The sequence below is a fragment of the Panthera leo genome, chromosome D4, assembly GCF_018350215.1.
Source record: "Panthera leo isolate Ple1 chromosome D4, P.leo_Ple1_pat1.1, whole genome shotgun sequence".
Classification (NCBI taxonomy): domain Eukaryota; kingdom Metazoa; phylum Chordata; class Mammalia; order Carnivora; family Felidae; genus Panthera; species Panthera leo.
This window is the reverse complement of record NC_056691.1, coordinates 25,900,233-25,915,924: the sequence shown is the minus strand read 5'-3', so window position 1 is coordinate 25,915,924 and position 15,692 is coordinate 25,900,233. Positions and strand designations below refer to the sequence as shown.

The 15,692-nt window shown below is 41.3% G+C and overlaps 1 protein-coding gene across 1 annotated transcript in view; it reads right to left on the bottom strand.

Moving 5' to 3' along the window:
- NTRK2 (neurotrophic receptor tyrosine kinase 2) overlaps positions 1-15,692 on the bottom strand; it is a 331,708-nt gene that overhangs the window by 85,073 nt on the left and 230,943 nt on the right. The window lies entirely within an intron of this gene.

Sequence of the window (15,692 nt, the reverse complement as noted above, 5' to 3'; positions counted from 1 at the left end):
GCTGGCCCACATCAATTCGTCCATACACTTTCCCAAGAAACAAGGCAGGAGGCAGCCAAGGCTTTCTGGAAGCCCATCAGCTGCAAGGAGGGGAGCAGAGCAAAGCATTTCTCAGAAGAACAGAGCCAGTGGGAAGCCCCAAAGGAGACTCTGTGGAGGACAGAGCCGTAGTGGGAGTATGTGCCTCTTCACCCTGTCCATCAAATGTTGAACTTCTCAGCTCAAGGGTTCCACCAGCCCATTGGCCACCATTCTTTTCTGGAAGGCTCGTCCCTGAATGGCAGTATTAAAAAGAGATCGGGACGCCCTCTGGAGCTTGGAATGTCCAGCCAACAGTATTCTCTCATTTTTCTCGCACAGCCCTGGGAAGCAAACTTCTCTGCATTTTGTACACAGGGAAACTGAGCCTGCAGAAATTTCAGTGATTCACAGCATGGGAACAGAGAAGTAGAAGTTTGAATTCAGGTCTGAATCCAGAGTAAATGTTTTGTTTTTTTTTTTTTTTTCTTCCATACCACAGTTTCTTTTCCATTATAAATTGTGCTACACATGGCAAGAAAAATAGAATATATAAACAATAGAATAAAAAGTAAACATAATCTCCCAGCTTCCTTTCTGTTTAGTTCACCCTTCAAAGGTGAGTTCAAATTCTCACTTCCTGAGAGTTTCCAAGACCACTTTGACCACCGACGACCTCCTTCTCTGAATTCATATTATATCATGACTTGTGCTTAGTTGAATTCTGGCTTATGTCTTCCATTCATTTCATAACTGGAAACTTCCTGAGTTTAAAAGCAACCCTATCTATCTCCTATAGTCTTGTGCAATGTCTCAGGTGCTGAGCACACAGAAGATTTATTACTGTGGTTTAATTTGATGAACTTTCTTTAAAAGTCTTTTTTGGGGGGGGGGCGGGCACCTGGGTGGCTCAGTCGGTTGAGCGTCCGACTTTGGCTCAGGTCTTGATCTCACGGTTTGTGGGTTCGAGCCTCACGTCAGGCTCTGTGCTGACAGCTCAGGGCCTGGAGCCTTCTTTGGATTCTGTGTGTCCTTCTCTCTCTGCTCCTTCCCTGCTCACACTCTGTCTCTCACTCAAAAATAAATGAAGATTAAAAAAAATTTTTTTTGTCTTTTTTTTTAACTTGAATGTGAACTGCATTGTGAAAACACAAGAAAATATAAATCAAAATTCTGTAGTTGAAATAATAGTATTAAAATGAATGCCCATAAGCCCACCATCCCATTTAAGAAACAGACTATCACTAGTATGTTGAAAGCACCGCTCTACCACTGGGACTTTCTTGGTTGTATCCACTTCCCCACTCTCTTCTGGGGCCCAGTTACTACCCTGAATTTTGTGTTAATCATTTCCTCTACAGGTTTGCTACTAACGCTATATCCCTAATGAGATATGATGCGAGAATGTGTATTCTTCGCATCTTGCGTTTTTTACTCAACAACGCCCTGGAGATTGAGTTACATTGAGCTCCAGTATGTGTGCAGTAGTCATCCTTTTGCTTTTACTGCTTTATAATATTCTGTGAAAGGACTATACCGCCATTTATTTATTCATTCTCTGTTGATGGATATGCTCTACAGTTTCTTTTTAGACACAATTTGATATAAAATGCAAGCGGTGATTAAGGTTTTGCCTTAATAGGATTTTTCCCCCGATAATTCATGTGGTTTGGAGCAATGATGGCTTCCGTGGGCCTCTGGGAACTCAGGGTGATAAAAATCAAAAGGTCTTTTATGAGCAACAATATTAATGAATATAAGAATGTATATTAATTTCTCATGCTCCAGTAGCAACGGCTGAATTTAAGAGAAGAGAAATGTGTTCATTAGGTAGAGTGCCCATATAAAGAGACAAATGTTAATTCTTGCAGAGAATTAGCTGCCATATTTAAATCTAATATTTAACTCCGCGGTGGTCACATGTTCAGTGGGAATTAAATTGCCACTTGATTTATTTTCATCATGTCAAGGCAAGTATTTAACTTCTTTTCGTTTTTGATTTACACTTAAAAAAAATTTCAGATAGGAGAAGAAATCGGTGGGAAATAAGTTTAAGTTTTTAAAGCTATGGGTAAAGCCACATTTCCATCACCTTCAAAACTAAAATTGATGAGACCAGTTTTCCTATACTGACCTTGAAAGCAGTAAGTGCATCTTTTCGTTCAGAAATGGGCTATTTTGCATTAATTTGCTCTATTGGTTTGGGACACAATAGATTATATGAAGGGTGGCCTTTTGCCAATGTATTCCCTCTCAACCAAATTTCTCTCTTAGAAGACTAGAAGCCACTCAGAAGCACAGGTAACACTTTTGTGTTTGTATTTACATTCCTGACGGGGCCTTACAGCGTTTTGCATACAGTTGGTACAATAAAAATATTTATTGAAAAAATGTATCAAACGGTAATAACAGCCACAGATAAATGCTATTTAATCATATCATTTCAGTTAACTGACAACAATCCTATAGGCCATAAAGCAGCCAAATTCTCAGAGGTCAGGGGTGGAGAGAATAACTAACCTGCAGCTCTCCTTTCACTGACCTAAGAATTTCTTCCTAATCTCTTCCAAGAGAGTATGGGGCCCTCCTTGACTCAAATAAAATCTTGGCTATGCCCCGAGGACCTCCATGGCCTCAAATGGAGGCCATCCTCCAACCTCAACCCCAGGTACTTCACCGCCTGTGTGCCTGATTTCTGGCCATTGCCCCCTCTCTTCAGCTAGAGCTCCAGTTATCTCAAAGTATCTACTTTAAGGAGCCATCAGTCTATGCACCATTTCTGTCCCCTCATTGCTGGTTATTCCTCTCATCCACTGAGCTCCCCTGCCTACACTCTCCCTCTCCACCCTACCAGTGTCTCCATTCTCAGGGCCTGCGGCACAGACAAGTTCAGTAACTTGCCTAAGCTGCAGAAACACTGGACTTCCATTTATCCTGAGTCTTTCAGTGCTGTAGCTAAGAGCCCAGCATCGGGAGGTTTGGTCTGGCGGTCTGAATGGCATTAAGGTGACTTTTTCTGGGAGCAAGACTGTCTTCATGAAGGAAGAAATGCACTGATTCACATTCTGGACAAGCTCTTTACGTCACGGTGGACTAGCACTTTAAATAACACTGTCTTTAAGGGCCCTATGAACATTTGGATTCATTTTATACAAAATATTCTGAGTGAAGTGAGTCTAAAGATCCCATGATAAATAAGCTATCAGGTAAGCATATAAATTTTTTACATTTGGAGGAAAACTCAAAAAGATAGTTGCTTTTTAAAAAAAGCCTTCATAGGAAAGTTTTTCTTTAAAATTCACCTTGCCTGAAGACAAGGAGGTATCAGTAAGAGATGTAGGTGGTGTAACAAATACACCGTCAAACTCAGGTGGTCTGCAGACCGATCCATGTACCCTGATACAGTCAAAACAAAGCACGTGATTAGATATTCTGTGAATAAATCTACTTTATAGAATCAGAGAGAAATTGATGACCAGCAATAAAAATCAGTGGCTAAAACTATCCGGACATCTTTGTCATTAATGGAATTTTCCAGAGTGGAAATTTGGGGTCCTTGGTCATTTGCTTCAGGAGTACCAGAACTGAGTAGATTTCCAGTTTTCTGTTAGTATCACGTAATTACGACCACTGACAAATGCGTTTTCTCACAAGTACCTGCAGTAGTTTATGGATACACTTGCAATTTCAGATGGTTTAAATCACGTTCCTGGTATTGATATCTCCCAGAAGCAGATATTCTATATATGCACACGCAGGCTACAGGTGAAGTATTCATCCACGTCTGTATCTATTACTACTAACTCTAAAACTAACTAAGTAAATAAATAAATCAATAAAACCCTACCCACTTAAGGGTGAAATTGGAACTATGCCCTTCCAATTTCCTCAGTAATGGGGCTTTATAGAAAGCCCCCTTGGCCCAGTGCACATGTCCTGCTCAGCATATGAACCTTAAATTGAGTCATTAATTGAAATCTCTAATATATGCCAGGTACTAAGTGATCTTCAGTTAAAAGGAAGCATATTTTAAAATTCTGAGAAGAAAAGTAAAAAGGATTAAATTCTAGAAGATAATATTCTGGAGTAGATGTGGTCTCTCTGTTTCCTTACAGACCCAAATGGAGGGATCACCTTCAGCGGTTCCATTGCAAAGGACCTGACACTGTAATGGCAAAAGAACTTAAAGATTATTGAGGCTGACTGACTCATGTTTGACAGTCAACAAGTGACACGTCTTCACCAGGGCCACACAGCTAGATGGTGACCGAGAAGGGGACACTGGATTCTGTAACACAAGCCCCCCTTTGAGACTGAAGGCAGTGAGGGCCTCCTGATGTTAAACGGCAATAGGGATTTCATCTAGCTAACATGTCTTCTATAAAATACTTGAAACATTCGTGTTTATCTTCTGAAATGGACCAAATGTCTCATAATGAAGAACTTCATCAGAAAATTGTCAACAAAATAAGAGTGAGAAAAGTAAGAATTAAAACTTAAATACCTTGAAAAATACCTGAGCTTGATTTTAAGTAGGATGAACAAATACTATTTACTAAACATCTTTATGTCTGTTTCGTGGGCAGCATACTGAAAAGGTAAAATCATCCACCTTGTAAAAATAAAGTTGCATGAAAGACTGGAACTATGTTTTTCAATTTCATCTACATTTTTATTAAAATACAAGTTGGTACTAAATTGGAAATAAATGCAATTAAGACCGCAGACATAAAACATACCAGGAGAAGACAAGGCCAAATATTCATAAATAATATTAATGATGAAATAGAACTTATCATAATACTGAGCCATTCTTAAGTACTTTTCAGCAAAAAATCCCAATGTGCATTACCATCAATTAATTTTCATATCTCTCTGAATGAGGTCAACAGTCACATTTATTTTACAGATGACACCACAATTAATTGACTTACTTGTGGTCATAGAGCAATCCACTTATCCTTTACCAAGTGTTATTTCCAATGAAATGGGGAAGTGGGGAAGGGCCTAACATGTGCACATTGCTATTATGGGCCAGAAAATGCGCTAAGAGGTTTACAAGAATTATCAATCTTAACAGCAGTCCAGTAGGGTATCCTTATCTCCATTTTCAGATTAAAGTAAAAAGAGGCTCAGTCGAGCTAAGTAACTCACCCAAGGTTGTCCAACCAGTGACGGCAGAGCTAAAATTCTTTCTACTACAATATTCTGCCTTGACTTTCTTACAGAAAACAAAATGAAAGAAAAACTGTGTGAGCTCAACTTTGTCCACCTAACGAGCTGTGGGTTGACTTTCATCAATTTAGCTCAGTAAGTGTTTACAAAGCACCAACTGTAGCCTGGACATTTTTTTAGGGCCTAGCAAAAGAATAGGCAGAGTAACCCCTGTCATCAAGCAACCTACAACCTAAAGAAGCAGAAAAACACACATACTTGAATCTATCGTATCTTTTACTAACACCTTTGCTTCATTCACAAAAGATTTTTGAGTACTTGCTGTGACTATGCGAAGAAAAACAAAAAAACTCAAATCAAAACTCGAGTCAGGGAAAGTGGAATAGAAGGCTAAGAGACATATTAGTAGAAATGCAAGTGTGCAGATTCGAGGGGCCCACATGGTCATTCACATTAAGTCATAATTTGACTCCAAGCGTCCTTGCAGCAGAAGCCAAAAGAGAAACACAGTAATTTACAAAATCTTGACTGCCCATATGTAAAAGCAGAGAAACTCCTTACAGTAAGTAAGATTCTTCATGGCATTTAGTTTTTGAAGGAATATATCAAATGGATTTTACACAGGGGATCAATGCCCTCAGTGATGTCTAGAGAGTAAATGGTGATCTTCCTCAGAGTCGTTCTTGTGGCCAAACTCCATATGGAATAAACACATGACACAAAAGCTACCCTCGGTGAAAGTGCTGCAAGATATGACGATATCTCATCATAATGGCTTAAAAATCAGGGTCTAAGGGCATATGCAAGAATGCTTTGGGGATACGATTTCCCCACACTCACTGCTGGGCCTAGAACATGTCAGGTAATCAAAACAGAGAATAAGGAACCATGTGACCAAAATGTACACCTGAGAAAGGGCCATAAATGAGCCTGAGGAGCAGAAGGTGGCTTGATGGAGGCACAGGAGTAAGTGGGAAGAAGTGGAGGCGGTGAGTAGAGACTGCACATGTGGGAGATGGGGGCAAAAGGGAGTGGGGGATGGGTCAGGGCACAAAGGTCAGTCTAGAGATAGCATGGCGGCAAATCTAGAGGATGGGGCTGGGGGAGTTTGAGGGAGAGATTTAAGGGTGCTGGTAAGTTAAGGAGAATAGTAGAGAGTAAGGAATTAAATAGGCACAGGAAGGAAGGAAGGAAGGAAGGAAGGAAGGAAGGAAGGAAGGAAGGAAGGAAAGAAGGAAGGAAGGAAGGAAGGAAGGAAGGAAGGAAGGAAGGGAGGAAGGGAGGGAGGAAGGGAGGGAGGAAGGGAGGGAGGAAGGAAGGGAGAGAAGGAAACTGGCAGAAGAGATTCTTGTGGAAGCCAGTTAGGGCACAGTGGTTAAGAGATACAGAAACATTCTGGAAGAGTGAGGAAAGATGTTGAGTGAGCCACCTTCTGAGGGCCTCAACTCTGATGCTCATCACAGCACTGAGCCACCAAGGGAGGGAGTAGACTTCCAGGGATTCCCAAGGGGTCCATGAAGCTCAGACCGTCATAAGCCTTTGGGCTAAGCCTGGCATTGGGTCCAGTGATGGGCAAGATACTTCGCAAGTGACTTTACATTCCTGAGAGGGTATCAGTTTCCTACGTGGATGCCTCATACAACATCCAGTGGCAGCAAAGGACCCTTTCATCCAAAACGGAATTTCAAGGCTCCTGTGCTGAACAAGAGCAGGGCAGCTGTGGGGGTAAGGGAGCAGGAATGGAGCTTAATGGAAATCCAATGTCACCATAGATAAGGGCGATGGAGTTATTTGAAGTTAAAATCCAAAAACTTCTTGTAGAAAACATCCAGGGAGGGGGAAAGCCCCAGAAATCTTTCAAGCTGTGAGACTGAAGGGAACACCACACTTCAAAATACACATACGGCACATCCTTCGCTTTGACAGCCCCTAACAGCCAAAATTATATCTGTTTTACACACTGGCATGTGGTGGAATTGGATTGATTTGCCCTGACAGCCCTCCCTGCTGGAACAATACTTGTCAGTCAGCCCTGGCAATGTTTATATTTTCAAGAATAATTATGCAGAGTGATGGTACAAAATCCTGGCAGGTGGGCCAGAGAGTCTTATCCGTCTACCCCTCTGACCCTGCGTCCCTGAGCTCCAAAGCTCCTCCCGCTCCTAAGGATGGAGAACATCCCTTTCACACCCTGCTTCCCCCTCCGAAGCTGTATGCACAAGCCTCCATCCAAGGCTTCTACACTGGAGCCTGTCTTATCATTTGCAACCCTCCACTCCTGTGCCCTCTCCATGGAAACTTTCCTTCCTTCAATACCTTAAACTGGTAGCCATCACATTTTCCTAATTGACTTCTTCAAGATAGTTGGGCTTTACTGATGTCCGTCTACATGGATGCTCCCATTGTGAAAGACACCTTTAGGTTTCGGTGGGGGTAATTCAGAAACCAGACCAGTGGGCATTCAGGGCTTCCCTGACCTGTGTCTAATGTAAACATATTGACTATCTTCTCTGTGCGCACACTCTGGCATACATGTTCTAGATCAGAATGGGATCGATGGTGATGGGAAGGATGAGCAAAGTGTTAAGCAAGTGGGCCTCTCAGGAAAGGCTCATGGAACCATTGAGCCAATCTCAGAAAAGCAGGCTGGAGTCTTTATGAGCAAAGCTCTAAACTCAAGAGAAAGGGCCAAGTGCTTAGCTTAATGCACAATGGGAGAACAGTGGGCATTTTATAAGGTCTAGAATTCCATGGCAGCTTCCCAGGCTGCTTTCCATGGCTATAGACTCTGCTCCAATTCTAGCGGAGCTCATAACCAATGATACATGGCCAATATGCGAAAGATGGAGGGTGACAGACAAGATGTTTTCAATCTCAACTGTTTTCCATCTCTAGAGGGCTTTCTGTCCAATTAATAGGCAAAGCAGAGACCAATGGTATTTCCTCTTTAATATTCTTAATTAAGAACTCATAGTTTAAAAGGTAATGTTACTGTTTACTTTCTTCAAAGGGTTTTGCAATACTCGTAGCATCTTTCAATTCTTTTTTACCCCCTCATTTCCCCGGGCAAGCATCTGTGTGAAAAGAATTGTGTTTGGCACTGTGGAAGACTCAAGGATGAAGAAGGAGAAGAGGGTGTCAGCGGTTACTAATTACACATCTGCTGTGTGCTACGCATTGTGTTAAGCATTGTACAAACGTTCTCCTATTGAGACATTCTGCTGGACCTGGGGACAGACATCACTGTTTCCATTTAGGCAATGTGGTAACTGAGTGCTGGAGATGTGAAGTAATTTGCCCAAAGCCACACAGCTAGAAAGTGGCTAAGGCAAGCTCAGATTGGTTTCAAAACCATGCAGTCTCCCCCAGTAGAACATGAATCTTTCCCCCAAAGGATGGGCATTCTAACAGGGAGATGAGACAAATACACTAATGGTTGTCAAAGGCAGAATATAAAAACTTCTATGACAGATGTGAAAAATACAGGGTTAAGGGTGTCTAGAAGAAAAAGAATTAAATCTTTTGAATAAAGGATTTGGGCTTGGAGGATGTGTCTTGTGAGTTCTCCCTTGTAAGTTGAGCAGGGCTTGAAATGTTGGTTGGAAAGAAGGGCTGTGTTGACCATAATTAATTATGACATTTCCAAAATGCCACGATGTCACAGACTTGACCACACGCTGGACCTTCATATAAAAAGACATGTCCACATTAAAGTCCCAAGTCTGAAAACTACTTAGGTTGAACCAAATGAAGTTTCCATTTGTGCAGGCCCAAATGAGACAAATATCAGCTATTTCATGTGGCTTAACCTAATTTATCTCTAGGCTGTTGTCTTTGCAAACAGAACCTCTCAATGTTAGAAAAGAAGCCATGTCTTTTAATTTTCAAGAAAATATTAAGGAAAACAATACACAGACATGGTAACAAATCAAATAGTGCTGAAGAGCTCACAATGGTAAGAAATTTTACCCTTCCACGTGCTTCCCTGTCCTCGATCCCATTCTCCTGGGTGATCAATTCAATCCAGTTTGAATTTTTGTTTTCTAGGGACTTCCTCCATAACTCTAATCAATATATGTGCTTTCTGTTCCTGTTTCCCCAATTTAAGACACTTATCAATTCTCTGCTCTTCAAGAGAAAGATTTTACTCACACTGTCTCCCACCTCTTCCCAGTAACTGGGAGCTATGTTATTTTTAGTCCTTCTATTGATAAACTATCACACTATATCTTTTTAAGCCATTATGCAATATTCTTCTGTATATCATGAGCATATGAGTCCCTCTACCTTCCATCTACCCCAATCACTTCACATATTCTTTGAGCTTGACTTTTATAGCAACTGCGTCACAACCGTTCTTATGTACATTCAACTTACAATATGCTACAATTAAGTGTCTTATGCGACTAAAACTTGAAAAGCAATAAACATAATTTATATCAATATGGCCAACCTTATGCTACAAACCTCAGTAGATGCCAGGGTTGCATTTTCTTTTCCACATCTAGTGTCATACAGAGAACTTCTGGGCCACTCGAAGGAGGATGTTCTAAGCATCAAAATCGAATGACTTTTCTTCCCTACCATCAAGATTGTCCTAGGGTAGATCTATTTTTAATTTTTTGAGGAACCTCCACACTGTTTTCCAGAGCGGCTGCACCAGTTTGCATTCCCACCAACAGTGCAAGAGGGTTCCCGTTTCTCCACATCCTCGCCAGCATCTGTAGTCTCCTGATTTGTTCATTTTAGCCACTTTGACCGGTGTGAGGTGGTATCTGAGTGTGGTTTTGATTTGTATTTCCCTGATGAGGAGTGACGTTGAGCATCTTCTCATGTGCTTGTTGGCCATCTGGATGTCTTCTTTAGAGAAGTGTCTATTCATGTCTTCTGCCCATTTCTTCACTGGATTGTTTTTCAGGTGTGGGGTTTGGTGAGTTCTGTATAGATTTTGGATAGTAGCCCTTTGTCCGATATGTCATTTGCAAATATCTTTTCCCATTCTGTTGGGTGACTTTTAGTTTTGCTGATTGCTTCCTTTGCAGTGCAGGAGCTTTGTATCTTCATGAGGTCCCAATAGTTCATTTTTGCTTTTCATTCCCTTGCCTTTGGAGATGTGTCAAGTAAGAAATTGCTGTGGCTGAGGTCAGAGAGGTTTTTTTCCTGCTTCCTCCTCTAGGGTTTTGATGGTTTCCTGTCTCACATTCAGGTCCTTTATCCATTTTGAGTTTATCTTTGCGACTGGTGTAAGAAAGTGGTCTAGTTTCATCCTTCTGCATGTTGCTGTCCAGTTCTCCCAGCACCATTTGATAAAGAGACTGTCTTTTTTCCATTGGATATTCTTTCCTGCTTTTGTCAAAGATTAGTTGGCCATACTTTTGTGGGTGCAATTCTGGAGTCTCTATTCTATTCCATTGGTCTATGTGTCTGTTTTTGTGCCAATACCATGCTGTCTTGATTACAGCTTTGTAGTAGAGGCTAAAATCTGGGATTGTGATGCCTCCCACTTTGGTCTTCTTCAATATTAGTTTGGTTATTCGGGGTCTTTTATGGTTCCATACAAATTTTAGGATTGCTTGTTCTAGCTTCGAGAAAAATTCTGGTGCATATGACCCAGCAATAGCACTGATAGGAGTTTACCCAAGGGATACAGGAGTGCTGATGCATAGGGGCACTTGTACCCTAATGTTTATAGCGGCACTTTCAACAATAGCCATATTGTGGAAAGAGCCTAAATGTCCATCAACTGATGAATGGATAAAGAAATTGTGGTTTATATACACAATGGAATACTACGTGGCAATGAGAAAGAATGAAATATGGCCTTTCATAGCAACGTGGATGGAACTGGAGAGTGTGATGCTAAGTGAAATAAGTTATACAGAGAAAGACAGGTACCATATGTTTTCCCTCTTATGTGGATCCTGAGAAACTTAACAGAAGACCTTGGGGGAGGGGAAGGAAAAAAAAAGTTAGAGAGGGAGGGAGCCAAACCATAAGAGACTCTTAAAAACTGAGAATAAACTGAGGGTTGATGGGGGGGTGGGAGGGAGGGGAAGGTGGGTGTTGGGTATTGAGGAGGACACCTGTTGGGATGAGCACTAGGTGTTGTATGGAAACCAATTTGACAATAAATTTCATATAAAAAATAAAAATTTAAAAATTAAAAAAAAACATTGTCCTTAGTGTCTAATTCAGATAGGTAGATTTTTCATTTATCCTGTTGAAATTTGGTGGACCTCTCAATTTGAGGTCTGGGGCTTCTTCAACACTGGGAAATTGTCCTCTGGTTTTTTCTTTGTTAATTTTCTCTCTACCATTTTTTTTCTGTGTTCTCATTATTAGTTGGAAATCTTAGTAGCCATATTGTCACCTTTCCTGATACAGTTGAACTGTATGAATTCTCTCTCATGAATTCCTTTTCTACTTCTCCTTTCTTCCCCAACCTTGTCTATCTCTGTCTTTTTGCTCTTTATTCTGGAAAATTTTCTACACTATCTTTCAGACCTGTGATTGAAACTTTTAGTTCTGCCATCATATATTTAATTTTTATGAGTAAATTTGTGTTATCTTATGATTCATTTTTCATAGCTACCTAACTTTGATTTATGTATATAAAATCTCAAGTCAGGGAGTATTTTTGTTTTGTTTTGTTTTTAATTCTCTCCTGATTCCTAAAATACTTCTGTTTCTTCCAATGTCAGTTTTCCTCTTTGGATCTTTTCTTTCAGTGCTTATTGTCCTCATGTGTATGGTGGATCTTAAATTTTATTGATGTTTAAGGATGAAAGACCGGGTAGCTAGTAAGGGTATCTTGTGCTCTTATGGCAGTAATTCTGTTTTCAGATAGTAAGTTTGCTTAGGAATTGGGTCATTGGTAGAACACATAGATAGACAGGCCTTGCTTTAGGGCAAATAGGCAGAAAGTGGACCATGAAGCTAGAGCATAAACATGCTAGACTAAAAAGGACGTTACCCTGGACTTCACTATCTATACTATTAGCCCTCATCCTCTAGGGCAATCTGGCAATTTCTGCATAGAAGTGCTTTCAATTTGTTTCTTCATTTTGGTCTGAGGATAAATAATGGGCAATCTGCTTCTTTGATAGATTGGAGGGGAGGTGCATACCACTAATGCCATTATCCCCCCACTATGTTTAAGCCCTTTCCCACCGATACTCTCTAGTGCACCTGATGCACCTGCTGGCCCCAAGCCATCCCAGGTTCCACCAAACAGGGCTGTCCTGCCTCCACTGAAGAACCCCATATCATATTCTGAGATGAAGATTCCTTCACTGTGTTTCACACATGCACATGGCAACCCCACACTATCTCTTCCGGAAATCTATTGAAAAATCTTACCCACTAAGGATTTCCACCTCTCCTTCCCTTCACTGAATTAATAAGAGGCAAACAAACATGCTCAGCTCAACAGTCTAGGTGGAATGTCTTCACTACCTTTCTAAGGAAGTGCTTGAGGTCTCCACAGCAGATGGATGTTCTCCAAGAGCTCAAACAAGACCTTACATAACCTATCCATTTTATAAATGAAGACAGCAAGGCATAGTAAAAGTGTTAATTTCCCAGAGCTGAGCCAGGACCCAAAACCCATTTGTTTGCCCTTAAACCCAATGCCATTTTCATTATACTCTGATCCTTATCATAATAGACATTTATCGTCCAAATACAATAAATAGCTCAACAGATTAAGAACAGGGGGAAGCAGGGAAGATAAAGGCGATATGAAGTCAGTGGACTATTGCTATGGTCTGTACCAGAAGTCAAATCACCCTTTCTCTGTAGCTACCAGATTTACCTCTTTTGTCCTCTGCCTATTTATACTCTCCATCTTTGATGAGCTGCAAAACCTTGGGTCTGAATCCATGTCAAGAAGCATGGTGATGAGGGCAGTTTATGAGCTGCGAGCAAAATTTATAATGTGAGAGTCATGGGGCTCGGGTCCCTTTCCTCTGTGTCTTAGGATAAAGACTCATTTTGTGTGCTTCTGTCTGCTGGAATGCTTCCAAATCTTGCAGTCAATGATACAAACTCCGTTTTTGGAGACCAGTTATGAGGAGTGCAGAACTAAGTAATACTTACCTAATGGCACTGCTTTAGAGAGGAGAGAATGGTTTCCACCCATTGGGCTTTGGGATCCTGTTGGGATACTACGGGGGGGGGGTGGTCAGACAAAGCCGGCCCCTGTTATGCTTCCCCAGGTTTTATAACGAAGTCTTGTATAGGAATTGTCTTCTCCTAAGAGAGTTTCGATGCTGCTATTATACAGGGAACTACTTATACTTGGTGTGATTAAAACTTCTGTTCTTATAGGTTAATATGGACCATTTATAATAGGAATTGGCAAGGTCCAAAGTACTGAAATGATCAAATATTTGGAGTAGATGATATTAAACAAATGCATTCAAGAAAAAAAAAAAAAAACAAACCACCAATGTCAAATTCTATGGTATGTTGAAGTTGAGGAAGAAATCAGCTGGTGACAGTTTGCCTCCAGGGGGTATGGCTAAAAAGTGCCCACCCCTGCCTGATAGGCCTGATAGCCTGACCTGGGACCTGGTTAGACAAGCCTCCAGAAAGAACCTGATTTCTCAGGAGGACTGAAATCTGCAGTGGGGCTTCAAGTTAATGTGGATGTGAATGAATAGTGAGGGCCGAACACCGGACTCCGGTCACTTATTTGGTCCAGGCCCCTCCACCTAAAAACACTTGAATGAACCACTGATGTTTGTAAGGCACAGTAAAATATTCTTATATTTCGTCCCTCCACCTTATGAATGTGCACAGTGACGACAAGCCCAGACAAAACCACTCTAAGCATACAAGAACCCTTGAAGGCCAAGGAGGAAAATGCCCATGGAGGAAGAGAAGGGACAAATGAAGTGGAGAGTGTCCTCTGTGCAAGGCCCGGGGTGGTAACAAGGGAAGCAATGAGGGAAAATGACCACAATTTGTAGGCAGGGAGGAACAGGCAGGAAGGAAGCCCTAGGCCAATCATCGCTAATAACTATGTGGCTTAGAGCAATTTACTTAAAATTATCTGTCCAACTTCGATTTCTTTCCTTAAGCTGGAAAATGGGAATAAAAATACTTGACCCCTGTATCCTAGCGAGAACAAAATGGAATTCTAAATAAAAAGTACCCTGACAAATAAAATGTTCTATAAATGTTACATGTTGTGACCACTGCTATTCAGGCAATTTAGCACTCAAGATCTCTCAGTGCCTTACAGACGCAGTTTACTGGTTTGATGTAACACTAAATATTGCACACAACTGCAATAATAATGGGGCCTTCTGTTCTTCGAGCACTTTCAGGCTCATAAAGTACTCTCCCATGTTCTTTAATTTGAACATTAAAACAACTCTGTGAAATAGACTGTTTCCCGAGTTCTATTTTACAGCTGAGAAGGAGGGGCTCAGAGAGGCCAAGGGGTTTGTCCAAGGCTGCACAGCTGCTCGGTTCTATAGCCAAACACCCACCTTGGTCTTTTGCTTCCAAGTTCAATGTTCTTTATGTCAGAGTGGCAGAGTAGGCATTCTGGAGACCGAGAAGGTAAGAAACTTCCTTCCAGATGCCAAGATCAAGGCAAGATGCTAATGCAAAATACACTGCCAAGCATTTGCCTACTGGAGGGATATGAAGTTAAGAAGGTGAAGTTAATGTGGATGGTAATTGTAGGAAAGGCTTCATAGAATTAAAACAAAAACAAAAGGTCTAGGTTGAACTGTGAAGAGTGGATCTCCTTGAATAGTTAGAGGTAAAGTGGAGGAAGACTCTTAAGAAACGAGGAGAAGCAAAGACATAAAGTCAGGGTAGTAGGAACATGATTGCTTTGGTTAATCAGGGGTGTGAAGAGAGCGAGTGGGATAGAGGTTTCAGTGGAGCTTCCATTGGTCAAATACGACAGATCATAGAGCACCTGTGGGTTAGCTGAGGAGTCTAGATTTGGTCCGATAAGTAGATGGGGGCTATCATAGGTTCCTGAATGGGGGGCGTGGCATTATATAAGTAGCATATTTTCTAGTAGGAATATGCCCCCTACAGCAAAGAGAGCAATGAGCATAGTCATGAAGTCCTAGGTTACAGGAAGACGATGAAAATAAAAGGAAAGCTATAAACCCTAAGAGCCAACTTACCTGATAATCTGAGCAAAAGAGTGATTCACTCAGCTGCCAAACTCCGTATGACCCTCGGAAACATGACTAGCTTTCTCAGTCACATTTCCCCTTAACCATGGTGCCCAGTGATCCAGATTTGTCACAGCAAAGAGTTCACTAAAAAGTCACATGAAGCATCAGATTCTTTATTTCATCCCTTGGTCTTCTATCCAAGAAGCCTTCTTGGAAGTAAAATGGTTATACACATGTGCAAATACCACTGGCCTCCCCTTCAGACTTTCCCAATGCCATCAGCTATGGATTGGTGTCCGATGAATCCCTGCAGCAAAGTGTCAGAAGATGTCGTCAAGTGTCACCTTTCAC